Below are 15,907 nucleotides of genomic sequence, written 5' to 3' on the forward strand. Positions count from 1 at the left end.
AAGACTGCCCGACAGAAGTCAGTCATCAACCCCATTCATTCATCCTTAGGGCAGTGGTCCTCTAATTCTGGGATGAAGGAAGTTTTCTTGTTTCTTACATCCACTGTGGATATTGCTATAAAATGCAAAATCATGTGCTTGAATACCATAACAATATTCAAGTTTTAAAGGCTTACTCTCAAATCCATCCTTAGCGTGTGCCATGTCTGTAACTAACACTTGTGGGTTAGCAGCAACCCATGGACCACACTTTGGTGAGCATCACTCTCTGCTTCAGAGCATCGTCCACACCTGCCCTTTGTCTTCACTCTTACAGGCCCTCCTCATGGTTCGTCTGGATTTTGCAGCAGCCTCCTGACTGCTTTCCCTGCATGCTACTGCCAAACCAATCTTCTGATTCAATCATCTCACCCCTCTTCTTGCGATCTGGAATCTCCCGGCTCCTTATGAGATAAAGCCCACACTCCTTCTCCTGCATTCCAGATGCTTTATCATCTAGCCTAAAATCTACGCTTCCAACCATGTTTCTCACTACTCACATCCACGCACTCTCCACTTCAAACCGGTTAATCTTGGCAAACCTTCCCCTAACTCAATGCTTATTTGCTATTCCAGGCCTTGTTTTGTTATATTGGAAATTCTTTTCTCACATTGGATATTCTTTTCTCTTTCAGCTACCTCAAACCAAGAACTTTTTTTTTTTTAATTTGAGGTAAAATTCACAATCTAAAGTGTATTTATAAAGTGTACAATCCAGTGGTATTCGTTAATTCTTAAAGTTGTGCAATCATCACCTCTGTGTAGTTCCAAAACATTTTCATCACCTCCAAAGGAAATCCTGTACCCATTAAGCAGTCATGCCCCCTTTCCTTTCTCTCCTGCTCCTGGCAACTCAATCTGCTTCCTATCTCTATGGATGTACCTACTCGGGATATTTTGTACACATGGAATCATCCTTTAATTCCCTTCTTGTTTCTTTTTCTGTATTGTTTTTAGTATTTTTTGTGAGGCTATCCTGTCAATCCCTGAACTTCTGAAGTCTAGTTCAATTCCCACCTTCTCTACAAGGCTTTACCCTTGCTGTCCCCTCCACTCCACACCGACCTTAGCCTTCTCTGAATTTCCATAGCATTTGTTTTCTGCCTTTATTTATTTTAGTCCTTAATCACATACTGCTGTGAATTGCTAGTTACCTGTTTCAACATTACCCCTTCTTGGCTCACATAGATGATAAGCTCCAAGCTACAGAAGCTCTGGTGTCTCCCTTTATGCCTAGAACCGACTTGAAAACATGTGCAATTCTTTGTGTCTGGCAATATAATAAATCAAGAAAACTGAAGTCTAGATGATGAATAAGAGAAAGCCTCAAACCTGTTTCAGTTCTTTATCCTTCCTTATATTCTCTTGGTGACAGATGCATCTGCTTGTGTCTAGCAGAGCACTTCTTTGCCCTAGTATCTGAACAGGTGTGGTGGCAGGAGGAGAATGGCAGGTTGCCCAAGGGTGGAGACTGTGGAAGTTCCTTGAATTGATCTTTAGTGAGCAGACTCCTACCTTCATTCTACACCCACAGATGAAGGCCTACCAAGAAGAGTGGGTGTCCAGAGATGTCACAAGGTCCATCTATTTGCTTTGCTTGTATATGAAAGCAGTTTCTTTGTCTGGCATTTTGAAGTTGCTTATAAACACATATCTACCTTGTAAAAGGAGATTAATCGTTAAATAATTGTGATGAGAATACTTGGGATTCATATATGAACTAGCTGAGCAACTGAATTAAATTATAAATTATAAACAAATGAGTAGGCCAAAACTTGATCGTGTTTTATCTAACATTTAACGAAGTTTAAGAAGGGAACCAGTTTTATTTTAGGTGTGAGTAGTAAGTCTGAGTAACATTTTGTATTGGGCATCATTGTAAACTTTTCTCCAACTGTGGTACTAAGTAAAGTCTGTTACAGTTGCCATTGAAAGCCTTCAAGCAAGAATGCAAAAACAATGCTCTGGCCCTTAGGCCGTTAAAAAACCTGTTCTTCTGACCAGAACAACCATAAGGTCCAACATAGAATGCTGAAGTCTATAATTAACATTTTCTCCTTTCGTAGCCCATTTTGCCTGCTTTAGAATAACAAAATGGAAATTTCTCCTGCCATTAGTTTCATATCATAATGTATCATAAAAAGATACATAAAATAGGAATTAATATTTTAAGTAGTAGTTTAGGAAATTCCCTAAGATTGTGGAGAATCCCATACAAGTGATATTGAAAAAGCACACACTTGTCCTCAAAATAAAATCAGGTTGAAAAGAATTAATAAAGTATGTATAATGTTCCCAGTTCCCTGTACTGCTGCCTGGGAATTAGGGAAGGTATACAGTGCACAGCAGGGTAAAAAGAATGAGAACTACGATACACATTCCTGTGCTTTAGGAGCTATTTTGCTTGGTACACAGAATTTTCCCATGAAAATTGTAAGACATGACAGCAGATAATCAGCAAATATGTGTAACACAGAATATGGAATATATCAGATTCCATTTCAGAGTAGATCTGCCTTCTAATTATGTTTTACTTAGGCTGATATTAATATTAGTTTGCATTTCTGAATTCAAAAGCTGGTTTTGTCTCCTTTGAGAATGAAAAAAAAACTGAGACCAAGGTAAATATTTCATACACAAGTTATACGACAAAGAAAGTCAACCTGATATTTAAAAATTCAATGTTCATGATAAAAACAAATTAATTGTGAGTGTATTGTGCTTGGTTAGGATCAAAGATCATAAAGCAGGCTAAGTTGAATACAAAGCATGAATTTCATGAATGGCTTAAAGACACAACCATGGTAATACGCTGTGTTCAATCACTTAGTCATTTTCTCAGCTTTTATTGAGCTATGGTAATTTGTGTGCCCAATACAAGATACTGATTCATCTACCCCGCATGGTATAGTCTTAAGACATAAAGCTATGTCTCACCATTTTATAAGGTCATGTTTACAGGTGGGCAGGTTTAGCGAGTGGTCAGTTGGTAAATGTTTGTAGAACCAAATAAATGAACTGTGGCAAAGTTTGCAAAATTTGAAGGTTTTGGTACCATCTGTATTGAGTGACACTGTAACATTTCATGGCCCCATATATATGAAAGAATTAATTCTACTTAACTTTGCATAAAGTCCATCAAAATTGATTTTCCTTATCAAATTTTTTCCCCAAAAAAAATCATGTGGTTCAGAATTTGTTTCTAAGTGGGCAATATAATATTTTCAGTTAATTTAAAACAGAACTAAAATAGTAAACAGTTTGTGAATATAGAAACTGAAAATAGCTATAATAAGTAATTTGATCAAAATAATTTGGTTGTTTAAAAAAAGATCTGGGTCTTCTTTTACTCAGATACTATATTCTCAGCTTGTAAAAGTTTGTAATGGCCTTTTAAAGAGAAAGTGGGCAACTTTATCTCTCAAGAAAAAGTTTTCTGATGTTAATAGGACATTCTCCATGAACTTTGTTTTACATATTATTAGGGGTAACCACATTTTTTAAATTATTTATTTATAAATTAAATCCACTTGGATAGTTAACCACTTAAATCTACTGTGAAAACATTAAAGTGAATAATCTTCTTGTCATTTGGATTTTCAAGAATAGTAATAACTTATTAGCAAAGGATACATTCTTACCTCCTTTGAAATAACTTTATTACGAGACAGAAATAAATTACAAACATATTATGCATAATATATAATATATAATACATGCAATATAACCTAAGATAATAGGATAGTAAGAGAGCTAGGAAAAATATTCAAGGTCACAGATTTTCTTCCCCATACCTACACCAAACTCAGAGAGAGCCATTTGAGTCCATGGTGCCTATCAATGCTGTCTAGTTACAAGGCAAAGACCCATTCACCTCCTCTTAGTCACCGTCATTCCCACCGAAAAATGTTCTCGTTAAATCTAGATAACAATAATCGTAAACTCGGGGAGGAATGGAATTTGTCTGTTCATTGCTTTATCCTCCTTATCTGAAACAGCTCTTGGCACAAAGTAGGGACTCAATAGACATTTGTTGAATAAATCTTCATTTAAAACAATCTTCAGGCTGGGCATGTGGCTCATGCCTGTAATCCCAATACTTTGGGAGGCAGAGGCCAGAGGACTGCTTGGGCCTAGGAGTTCAAGACCAGCCTGGCAATACAGCTAACCTGTTTCTACAAAAAATATAAAAGTTACCTGGGCGCAGTGGCTCACGCCTATAGTTCCAGCTACCCGGGAGGCTGAGGTGGGAGGATCACTTAAGCCCAGGAAGTTGAGGCTGCAGTGAGCCGTGATGATGCCACTGCACTCCAGCCTGGATGACAGAGTGAGACCCTGTCTCAATCAATCAATCAATCAATCAATCAATGAAATAAACACAAAAATACAAAAGTAAAAATAAAAATGCATCAGTCTCAGTAGGTCTATTCTCTAAAGGTATCATCACATCGAGTTTATTTTATTCATAAACAAATTCTAAGACCCGTAATCTAAATATTGTTGGCTGAAGTTTGTCCTGGCTTATCATTACGGATGAAATCATCCCAAACTGGGGAGGCATACAGAAGAAATATTTAATAACATTGATATGAAATTTCTAAAAAGCTTTTAAAACTTAAAGATTATTCTACAACATGCTGCAAGTTTCACAAAAGAAGTCCCAAAGAAAGTGACAAGAAAAATGTAATCTGTAACCGATGTCAAAGGCAAAACCACTTAACTCTCCTCTGGAATTTCTAGAACAATGCAACAGAAAAGATGAAAAAAGAATTCATTCAAAGGCTACTGCGTGTGTGTGTGTGTGTGTGTGTGTGTGTGTTTGTGTGTGTGTGTGTGTGTCTACCCATAAATATATACACTTTTCACAATGTTCACACTGATTCTGGGAAACCTCTACTCACTTGCCATTTTACATTTATTTATATTTTTTAAATTGTTATCACAAATTATATCAAAGGCTCATAATGACCATTTGTAACTGAAGTTTACCTTTTCGTGAGTCTGCCTCAGCTGCTATTTATGATAATAAGTGCAACATTCTGTCAGGAGCTAGAAAACTGGATAACTCCATCATGAGGCCATTCAATTTCAGAAAAAAAGAAATATAATAGGAAAAAATCCAGAGAGAAGGGCTTTAAAAGAAAGTAACACTGGAAGCCGTTTTTAAAAAGCTCTATTTGCCAGTATGTACTAAAGATCAAGTAGATAGTGGACCCAAACAAATCAACCAAATTAAACAAATTTTTAAAAATAAACAAAATAAAAAAAAATAGTATGGCTGAGAACATTAAGAGGCCATGGCAGAGATGGGTTTCTTTCTCCATGCCAAATAGAGACTAGGCAAATACAAAGTACAGGGAAGTCCAATATGTGAAATAAAATTTAGTATGAAATAAATTTTGGGTATAATAGAAAAAAAATCATGTATTGCCTTGATCTTTACTGATCAGAATCACAGACACACCAAAAAGAAAAAAAAAGCTATCATTGTATGTTTTTAATTATAGAAATAATTTTATATTACTGAATAAACTTTGGGAGAGAGAAAAATATAAAAACAAATAAAAAGGCCTCCATATCTCACTACTTCAATATAACTACTATCACGTTTGTATATTCTCTTCCAGACTTTCTCTTATACTACATTTTTGTAAGGTTCCAATCAATAAATCTCTTATTCTACCTTTTAATACAATATTTTTCAGGATTGAAAGTAGTTTCTAAGTTGTCATTATAATTGTATAATATTTTACCTATTGATTATACCATAATTTACTTAACAATTTCCCTACTGTTGAATATTTAAGTTACTCCCAAATATGGGTTCTTATAACAATGCTTTTATGAAACTCTTTGTGTATATGGTTTTCCTATACCCTCCAGCCCTTTGGAAAAAGTCCCAAAAGTGGGAGTGTAGTATCAGAATGTGCAAGATATTGCCCAATGCCTTCTAAGTGGCCTGAACTAAATCTTATGACATCATACATATATGAGTACAAATCTCTTTAATCCTTGAAATTATAGAATTTTAAAATTAAAAAAAATACAAACTATCATCAACAATCACTAGGAAGGGAATATTTTCTACTAGTATTAAACTGGAATTGAGGTTTACAAACCCATATCTTGTAAATCTGTTTAACATGAACCAGTCCTCTAGGGCCGATCATCCTCTGTGATTTTATAAAATCCAGTCTTTGAAGTTGTAGTCTTTGACGCGAAGACTCAGGATTCCTAAGCAGCCATACTAAGCTAAAAAGAACCAGTGTTGCAAGGTCTAATTAGTGAGCCAGCTAGCCTCTCTCGAAAAAAGTTTATTGACATACTGAGCTTTTCTAAGTAATAAATGATAAGCCAGTGGGGATAGTTTTATTGGATGGTTCCAAGAGATTCTATGAATGCAGAGAGATAGGGCAAAGCACTTCACTATAAGCAAGGGTAAGGCCTACTAGAAATCATTCAAAGCACACTGGCAAATGGGCCCTACACTATCAGGTGAGGTGCAAGAATCATCTTGGACCAAGAGTTCCCAAAGAGCATATAAAGCAGAGTCCCTAAAACACAGATTGCTAGGCCCACCCCAGGTCTGGGACTGGACATGTAGTCCAAGAAACTGCATTTCTAACAAGCTGCCAGAGGATACTGATGATGCCAGGACCACATTTTGAGAACCACTGCCTTAGACTAATTTTTTTTTTCTCTTTTTGGGTTGTTTTTTTTTTTTAGACAGTCTTGCTCTGTCACCTAGAATGGAGTGTGGTGGCATGCTCTTCTCGGCTCACTGCAACCTCTGCCTCCCGGGTTCAAGCGATTCTCCTGTCTCAGCCACCCGAGTAGCTGGGATTGCAAGCATGTGCCACCATGTCTGGCTAATTTTAGTAGAGACAGGGTTCTGCCATGTTGGTCAGGCTGGTCTCGAACTCCTGGCCTCAAGTGATCCACCTGCCTTGGCCTCCCAAAGTGCTGGGATTATAGGCATGCACCACCATGACTGGCTCTTTCTTCATTTTAAAATATCTGAGTGCCTACTAAGCATTGTGCTATATGCTAGAGATAGCAAGATGAAGCAAATCCAGTCAGTACTGGCATTCAAGAAACTGATAGCTAGATTTCTGCAGACATCAAACTGCTGTTGTCCTAAAAGTCACCAAATTTGAGCCTTCTTGGCCGGGCACAGTGGCTCATGTCTGTAATCCCAGCACTTTGGGAGGCCGAGGCAGGTGGATCACCTGAGGTCAGGAGCTCAAGACCAGCCTGGCCAACATGGTGAATCCCTATCTCTAATAAAAATACAAAAATTAGCTGGCCATGGTAGTGGGCGCCTGTAATCCCAGCTACTCGAGAGGCTAAGGCAGGAGAATCGCCTGAACCTAGGGGGCGGACGCTGCAGTGAGCCAAGATGGCCCCATTGCACTCCAGCCCGGGCAACAAGAGTAAAACTCCAACTCAAAAAAAAAATTTTTTTTAACCTCCTTGAAAACAAAGTTTAAAAATACATTATATTGCTTTTAAACAAAATCAGGATGCTTCTAATCAGTTCCAAATTCTTTAGGAAAACATGTAGTAATCCTACATTGCCAAATGCCTCGGTATTTTCCTCACTCTTCTACATTATACTGACAAATGTAAATGACTTTTGAAGTCTCTACTTCATTTATATTGACATTATTCTTATGTTTGTTCTACTTTATAGACTTTATCCACCATATAAAACAGAAGAAAGAATTTATATAGGTGCTTTTCTAGATGCAGTCAAAAGTTTGCTTACACAGGTAATTATCAACTGACAAAAAAGAGTAACAGTAAGGAAGACTTTGGGATTCTCTGTTTTAGATTCATAGACTTTAGCAAGACTTTGTAAAAAATGCATGACAAGTAAGCAGTGTGATTAGTCACGAGGCACGAAGGTAGCCCATACCTAACTGCTAAGTACCACCTATTGGCTGATGCACAGAATTATAGCCTTGCTTTTGAGGTGACTACTAGGTTTCTGTTTGTTTCTAACAGAGATGAACTAGCTCGCCATACTATTTTCAGCAAAAATAAAATTAAGCATGTATGACATTTTATGATCTGTGGATCCACCAAAGAAGTAAGCATTATTTATATTACTTTGGCACATTATTTTCTGAAGTGATTGAAAAGTTCCTCTCATTTCAATCTATTAGGAAGCCACTTTTAAAGCCTAGAAGAGTTGACTCATGAAGAGACCACATAATCTGTTTAACATCACAGAGGAAATGCAAGGTATAATGAAGTGGAAATATTCAGATGTTCAATTACATTAAGATACTACTGGCTCCCAACTTGAACTGTGATAACATTTCTTAGGTTAATTGATGTTTCAGAACAACTGCTTTAGGTCAAAAACTGGTTCAAGGAAGATCTGAGACTTGTCTTGACTAAGAGAAAAAAACGATGGGTAAATATATCTTTTCCTATCACTGCCACTCCAAATGGTTATTTTCCTATTTTGTTTCACAGTGTCTGGCTTATGAGGGAACTGAGACATGCATTAATTTTATTTTTCCCTCTCCTAACCCCCTCTTTCAAATTCCAAATCTGTTTTCTACTCCTTAAAGGCCTTGTTTTCAGGTAATAAGGAAACAAGGCACTAGCCTTTCAAATTTTTGCTGATAGTGGTTTAGTGAACTAATCCTGCTAGGAACTTTGGCATTTTAAAAGTAGACTCCAAACTTTCAAATGACAAAGACATTTTAAGAAGTGAATGACAGCCAGAGGGGTGTGGTCAAGGTTAGGAAGTTCCTTCCAGAACTTCATCATTGCACTTGAATAGTTTGACAGTTACATCTCCCCACTGCCCACGCTATAAATGAAAACTTATTCCTTAAACATGCAGGATGAGAAAGTAACCTCTTTCCATTCCCTTTCCCAGATTATCTCCTTTAGCATAGAGCCAGAGAGAATAACAGTGCTAAGTAGCAAACTGAGATGTCCTATGATGTCACCAAGAAACAGGGTAAATTCTTAGAAACCAACCTTACATTTTAAGAGTATACACAGTAATCATGCAACCTGTTGATTGTGGGAGTTGAGCACACACAGATCTGTTACACTCCTGCTCAGGGTATTTCCCTTTTTCTCTACCTCCCTCATATCTACCTTCTCTGTCTTTGGCAAACTGTGAAGGATTTCTCACCCCCACATTTATGCTAATCTGAACTCTTCTCAGAAGGTCAGATAATTTGTCTCAATACTTCTTACCCACACATTATAATTCTCCCGGATGAGTCCACAAATTAAAGTGATTTTTTTAATAGTGACATAGTTAAAACCATGCAATAAATTTATTTTCTAAAATCAATGAAGTGGGATAAAAATGTTTCCTAAACAGATATTGAATCCAACTGAACTGAACTTACTCGACCTAGTTTAAATCCCGACTGGAAGGTTTAAAATCTCCACTTAATGGATTCGATTCCAATTGATTCCTTTATATTTAAAAAATCGCAGTAGGAAAAAAATTCGTGACACTGGCTCACAAAAGATTTTCAAGTTGAGAACGACCTGGCTACTGGAACAGTTGAAGGTACAGTAATGCCTCTGAAAAAGCCCAGACTGTAGGATTAAGGCAGTGGAAGGTAACGTGGCTCCCCATACCCCGATGGAGACAGTCAGCCCTAATACACGCACCAGCTTGAGCCTTTCTTTGCCTTTGCCTCCGCATCCTTGTAGTGAGTCCCTACTTGGACTTTGGAGCTCCACACTGCAGCAGACAGAGTGGTTTGCCAGGCCACTGTGCAGTTTGAGGCCGGGTAGGGTGGGAGAAGTTCTCCCCAACAATCCTCAGCCCCCGGTCCGACGCACACAAGCCTCTGCACCCCATCACTCCGTGTGCTGTTACCGGTCTCTTCCCATCACTCAGACACTGCTCCAGAGGTGCTCTCTTTGACATATGCAGTCCAAGTCCCTTACTTTCTTAAGCAGGAACACTTCACAATAATATGAATCAACAATTCACATGAAGAACTTAAAATATATTATTTGGATGGTGCACAATTATATGTTTTTCCACTTACTCTCTACTAGTAAACAGGTGAGCTATTAGGAAGCATCTGAACTTTTCAAGCCACAAAAACACTATTTTTTGGTGAGTTCTTGTTGAAAAAGACACATTTTTAATGACAAGCACAAGCACGATTTAGTCTTTTAGGTTCTGACATTAAACTGTCTTCTGATTTGACGGATCCTAGGCCTCAACATAAAACAAACTTGCTCCTGGGAAATATACGTTAAGAATTCACAAGGTGTGCCATAAAAATACAAAAAAAGACTAGAGCTTCATCAAATAAAAGCACACAATCTGTGTCTTCCAGATGCATCGGATGTGCAATATTAACATAAGAGGGTCTATACAGGACTCACAAAGCTGTAATAAAAATAATTACTATGCCATTTTTATTCAAAGTCATCAAGGAATGGAAAATACAATTTTAAATTGAATGATAATAAAATATTCCCGGAAACAGTTTATAAATTGATCACCACATGAGAAGTGTTATCTTCAATCTTAACAATAATCTCAAAGTTATTGAGGTTTGAACTAGGGTGAACCATTAACATTAATAAAAGAATTAGCTATGACATAGATATCCATGAAGATTCTCTTTAGAATATCAGCTCAATTAAATTCAGGGTCACGGTCATATCATTTAAGACACATGGGTTTATTCATAAAGCCTTAAAATCATACCAAAAAAGCAAGCAATAACAACTGCAGCACTTTCCCCATTTCAAAGATGACGAAATTGAGAGTTAGAAAGGATATGGGGCTTGCCCAAGCTATAATAATTGAAACAGTTGAAAATGTAAACAGTCCTACTCTAAATTAAACTCTCAGTATTAAAATATTGATGTGTACTTATTGTTGAAGAGAAATATTAAAAATATGTAAATCTGTTTTTATAAAATAATTTAAACATACACTATTATTGGTGATATATATTATCTAAACAGCTGCAAAAGTTTTCTTCAAAACATGGCCTATTGTACTTGAATAGATTTCCTTCCAAATACCTACTGTAAATGCGTTAAATAAAATTTAAAATATGACATTTTAGCTAAATAACAGCTTTAAAACATATACTGTATAACTCCCCTAATCTACCTCTGTATTGTGAGAAAACGCAAACAGTAAATAAGAACTTCCAGGAAGATTTCAAATATCTTAAATCTCAATTTTTGATCTAGAATGCTAGGAAACTAATTGAAGTTGATATGCTGGGAATATCTACACTTGCAAGATGGTTGTTCACAACTCTTACTATTCTTTTGTGGAGTCAAGTTAGATCAGTTTCACAGAAACTTTGTACGCAATTAAAATCACTGCGCTTTTTGTTCCTTTTGGATGCTGAGAGAGAGTAAGCAATAGTGAACATGGAGGTCTACTAGGAAAAATAAGAAAAGCAAGTGAGAAATTCAGTTGTGGGGGCACATATGTTTACGCTTACAGACTAGTGACTTAACCAAGTTTTCCTCTATTAGCGAGTTTTTAAAAATCCTCTACAGCTAATATTTATTTAGTGAAATCCTATGAGACCAAAAACTTCTTCCAGTTCATTTGCCACACCTAATGACACATTGTACTTCCAAGTCCAAATGACAATGAATCCAGCAGAAAGATACCCACAATTAGAATGATCAACTCTTTCCTACGCATTGGGAATATATAGAGGCCAGGAAAGGAGCAAAAGTGCGGGCCAGAATGTGTAAAACATTCAGAAAATATCATTTAACATATTTTCCTACTTCATGAAAGCCTCTTATCTATAACCATTTCATAATCTGAAAACTAAATGAAATGTATTAATACTTGTATAGGTTCCACAGTAGTGCCTTTTACACAGCTTTCACAAACATAATTATCTTGATAATTAAGGTTAGTGGCAAACATCCTTATTGTCAATTACAGAAGAGAGAAAATAAGCATTTGTTTATATTTATATAACACTGATTAAAAACAATTCGCTATGACCATTAGTAATCCATTTCTAATTCATATTCCTCATGTCACACTTTTTTCCCTATATACATTTTAAATATCATAGGAATTTAGAAATTAATATTGCAATTTTTAATGCATAATCTAGAATTTTTTTAAAAAGTAGTTCTGAAACATACGAAAAAATGAGCATTGAGGAAACTAGTCCCTTCAAAGAAAATATTATATTTTATCACTAGAAATAGCAATCGCAAAAATATTTTCAAAGCACTTAAGTTCAATAAAGAATATGATGCTGGTGGACATTTCAGTTTTAATTTTAAAAAGAGATCATATTCTTTTTAACGTAAAGGAACCAGAAAACAACGTCTAAAAGTCTTCAGCCTGGGATTCTACAAAACTTCATTCCTCACTGATGCCATGGTTTTACAGCAGTGATTGTTTAAGAACTAGAAACAAACTTGTAAATATGAAAAAGTTTTTGATTTTTTTAAAAAAGCATCATTAGTGGTTTTTTTCTTCAAGTGAGTTTTAAAAGATTGAGATGGCCACCAGTTGATTCAAAGATCTTTTAATTTATGACATAATTATCAGCAAGTTAACTATCAAATATCATATAATTTAATCAGGAAGAAAAATTATGTGAAGTACACAAGAAGACAAAAATGGATAGTTTTGTAACACACTTCACTTTTTGGCTAATGAGACATTAGCTCTAAAATTTCGTATATTAAAGTGAATATTATGGTACTGAATTTGATTCTAAAGTGAATCTGACTGAAAATATACTACACAAAAATTACTTTAAAACTTGAACAGCATGCTGTGATATATTATTCCAAATGCTAACTGGTAGCATCTATGAGTGTTTTCTGTCAAACTTCCCTAACAGTGAAAGGTATTTAAGAGAAAAGCCACAAAGAATGTCTATGCCAGTCCCTATACCAGAAAGGCTTTCTAAATCATCTAGCACCATCAGTTGGTTCTGTTCTCAGTCAGCAATCTATCACTTAGTTACAGACAGAAAGGCTGCATAAAACACCTGAAACCTGTCGAAGACTTGCCCAGGTCCTTTTGAAGAGTAAGTTACTCATTGTTCTCTTAATAACTCCAGTTAACAATTTGTCTCATGAATGATGGAAACAGTTGGGGTTAAAATAATGTACTTCAAAATCAGCGTTTTTCCAGGAATAGGTTATCATACAACTCAGTTTGTCATTTTGTCTGGTTTTATATCCAAATGATAATCCACACAAATAAATTTTACATTTTGTCCTTAATCTTGCAAGGAAAAGAAGAAAAACTTTAGTTTCTTCATGACAGACGACTATTTTTAACTTGATTTCTTTTATAATAATGACACTACTTTTACAACCGTTAGCCTAAGGCCCAAGTGAATTGGGTTCTTCTGAGAAAACAAGAGCACTGCAAAATACTGTAGTAATGATAAAAGAATAATATAATAATTTTGCAAATTTCGGATTTATCACCAACACATGCCAACAAAATGCAGTGACAGTGAGCTGACTCACCTAAGTAATGGGAATTAAGGAGAATTCAGAAATGCAGCCGTCTGGTCACCAGCAGAGGTAATGGCCCCTTCCTTACCTACCACTGACCTTATATAAAAGCTGCAGCTTGGTTACTCCCCGTTTCTGACTCCTTACCTTAGGCTCCGCCCCAAACACGAAGGCGTGAAGTACCACGACTACACACCCATCGTCCACCAACACCGAGGGACCTGAGATTTCTGTTACCCTCTGCTGCCTCTACTTCCCTTAGGGTCCCAAGAGCAGCGGTCAGCGCCTGGCATGTGCAGGAGCCCACAATGCAGGGACTTCGCTTTTCTAACCCCGCGAGTGCGGCTTGGGGTAGGGGCTGCGCGCTCCATCCGCGGCTGCACGGAGGAACCCAGTCCCGGTCCCCAGCCCCACTGCCGGGCGCAGAGCCAGCACCACGCGTCAGCGCACCAAGGCTGGCCAGCCCCAAGCGCGGCCCTTGCTGAACGGCCCGGCGGTCTCCAAGCGGCGGTGGCCCCTGGGCTCTGGAGAGCGAATGGGATCTCCCCGTCAGCAGGGGCGCCGCGCGGCCTCGGGACGGACGCTCGCAGATCTGCGCTTCTCTGAGTCCGGACACTCAGCGCCAAAGTTCACCCGAGCTGCTCCCGACGCCTGCGCACCTCCGCCCGGGACGCGGAGGACCCTGTGTCCCCGGCTCCGCGCCCACCTGGCGCTCTCCCGAGGGGGACTGTCCTGGAAGCCGAGACTCACCGGCTCGAGCCCACTCGAGTCGGCACCTACCGCGGCTCCCTGTCTCCGCGCCTCGCGCGCTGCCCGCGCCCTCCGCCCCCGGTGCGCGCGCCAGTGAACGCGACCCTCTCAGCCCGGGACCCCTTCACCCGGCGACCCGCGACCCGTCAGTCCGGGTCCTCCTGGACCAAGACTCCGCCTCAGCCTCGGACCCCTCAGCCGAGTCCCCTTCTCCCCAGCCCTCATCCCTCGGGTTCCCAGTCAGTTCCATTCCCTCTGACTTGGCCCCGGCCCTCCGCGCGCCCCCTCCTTGAGTGTCCCCAGTCCCGCCAGCAGCCGGTCCCGAGCGTCGCGGGCACCCGGACTCTGACCTGCGGCCGCGGCGGCGTGGCGCCCCTCTCCGGTGTCTGCGCGGCCGATCCGAGCGCCCCAGGCGGCAGCTGCGGCTCGGGCTCGGGCTCCGAGTGCGGTGGGCCCCTCCTGCCCGCGGCCGGGCCGGGCCAGGCCGGGGCCGGGAGCTGGGGGCGGGCTCCGGGCGAGGGCGGGGGCGGGGGCGGGGGCGGGGGCGGGGGCTGCGGCGCGCGGCGGGGATAGAGCCGCCCGGGCTCGGCCGCCACCGGCGCACAGTAGGGCCCGCGGCGGGAGCCACCGACCTGCCGGCGTCCACTCTGTGCCCGGCGCTAGCTACCTGGTGTTTGCTCCTCGCCACCACCGCTGGGAAGCGGCCCAGAAAGGGACCCATTTCCGAGGAGGGACCCGAAGCTTAGGGGCATGCCCCGGGCCAGGGCCGGTCTGGGGAGAGCCGAGGTGTGGGGCTCCCTCTCGGCCAGAGTGGCTTGCCCTTCGCGGCCGCCGGCCAGCCTGTCTTCCCAAGATGTTCTTTCTAGTAACATTTTAAGAAAAATTTAAAGCATATTTTCGGGTCCCTCGGTTTTCTCTTCTGACCCGGTGGTGCTTCACACTTTCAGAGTTCCCTGCATTTGTAAGTTACGTGATTATTCACAGTCATTGAGTTTTAATCATTAAAAGCATTTCTTAAACTCATTAACAGAATTTCCTAAGTTTCTTACCAGTGTTTCTGACACCGAGGGACTCAGACACATGGGTGCGGACGGAGTAGGGACGTGGTACATGAGAGTTTTTTATGTGTTGGGTAGATAGTAACCGTTTCTTTTCCTGCCACGTTCTCCATCATAATCTGTCCAAAGCAGGTTGGCAGATGCGCGTTCAGAAAGCCGCTGGTCTCCTGGACTTGAAGCCCCTCTTTCCCTTTTTCCAGTCTTATTTCCGGAGCATCCTGTTCTGGGACCGACCCTCTTTGGGAAGGCAGCGATGCTTGAAGCCCCCGACTTCAGGAAGCTTATGGACTATGTGCTGGGGTGCTGCCCAGTCCTTCCTAGCTTCATTGTGGTTATCGCCCCTCTGGTACAGAAGGTCTTTGTTTGTGGTTGAAGCAACGTTTTGTGAGGATGGGTATCACAAGGGAAAAGATTCAGAGCTTAAGTCAATATATTCATTTCTTTCTCCCAACCCCTAAGATTAGACGCTAAGAGCCACAGATCTTACAGGGATCTCAAAGAAGACCATGTGACCACTGAAAGGCCATATCTTGGCCTGTGATTTAGGTAGGTTGACGTGGATCCACGGTCTACACTCA

At 40.0% G+C, this 15,907-nt stretch overlaps 1 protein-coding gene across 4 annotated transcripts in view; it reads right to left on the reverse strand.

Annotated features, from left to right (window-relative positions):
- Positions 1 to 14,800, reverse strand: part of PPARG (peroxisome proliferator activated receptor gamma) — a 143,594-nt gene extending 128,794 nt beyond the window's left edge. For 2 of the 4 annotated variants that reach the window (XM_017501446.2, XM_037728831.1), the window contains exon 1: positions 13,534 to 13,825. The gene's annotated coding sequence lies outside the window, so the exon portion shown is untranslated. Of the gene's footprint in view, positions 1 to 13,533; positions 13,826 to 14,621 lie in introns of those variants that run through there. The other 2 variants (XM_017501448.2, XM_017501447.2) reach the window with 2 other exon arrangements.
- Between the last annotated feature and the right edge of the window lie 1,107 nt (positions 14,801 to 15,907).

The sequence above is a fragment of the Cebus imitator genome, unplaced genomic scaffold (genome assembly GCF_001604975.1).
Source record: "Cebus imitator isolate Cc_AM_T3 unplaced genomic scaffold, Cebus_imitator-1.0 Scaffold281, whole genome shotgun sequence".
In the NCBI taxonomy this organism is placed as follows: domain Eukaryota; kingdom Metazoa; phylum Chordata; class Mammalia; order Primates; family Cebidae; genus Cebus; species Cebus imitator.